General features: G+C 34.0%; 1 protein-coding gene across 1 annotated transcript in view; it reads left to right on the top strand.

The window, feature by feature from the left end:
* Positions 1-480, top strand: part of LOC119594892 (FACT complex subunit Ssrp1-like) — a 3334-nt gene extending 2854 nt beyond the window's left edge. Inside the window, exon 6 of the mRNA XM_037943966.1 lies at positions 427-480. The gene's annotated coding sequence lies outside the window, so the exon portion shown is untranslated. The remainder of the gene's footprint in view (positions 1-426) is intronic.
* The last annotated feature ends 203 nt before the right edge of the window (positions 481-683 follow it).

Genomic DNA, 683 nt, shown 5'->3' on the forward strand with positions numbered 1-683 from the left:
ACCTAGAAAGTGGGTGACATTATGGAATTATGGCACCAGTGCATGCCCCTCACATCTTGGCCTCCTCACAGGAGCAATCAATTGCCAACTTTTAAATCAGTGGTTAATCAGCAGTATTGTCATTTTTATCAATGTTATAATTATTATTACTACTTTTATTGTAAGACTGCTAAACCTGGATAGCTATTTTTGACAAGCATGTCAAAAATCCTGACCTACAGGAATATTAAATCTGAAAGTAGCAAGAATTAGTTGTGTGTACATAGGGGGGGTGGGGGTTGATGATTACTGTTACTGACTCCTTTAGTTTAGTTTGCCCATAGTGTTATAAGGTAATTTTTTTTTTCCTTTTTTTTTAAAAAGTATTATAAAAAATATTAGGCGGTTTTTATTGTAAGAGTTTACAATTTTACTTTTTTCCAAAAACAGGAATCAGAGGACGAAGGGACGAAGAGGGAAAAAGGGAGGAAGAAGAGGAAAAAATTCAGAGGATGAATCAGGGGTTTATTAGGTTACATTAACCTGAATGTGATTTTAAATTTTAAAAAACATTTTATTTTTAGGCGGCGAGAATTTGTGTAGAATCTCAAAAATTTTTAAAGGGGCAGGGTCATTAATTTTCCCCCGTACAGGAACAAGGAATATAGGGATTTTTAAACCCCTTTTAAGGTATCTTTGAATTC

This window comes from Penaeus monodon, chromosome 34 (genome assembly GCF_015228065.2).
Source record: "Penaeus monodon isolate SGIC_2016 chromosome 34, NSTDA_Pmon_1, whole genome shotgun sequence".
Classification (NCBI taxonomy): Eukaryota; Metazoa; Arthropoda; class Malacostraca; order Decapoda; family Penaeidae; genus Penaeus; species Penaeus monodon.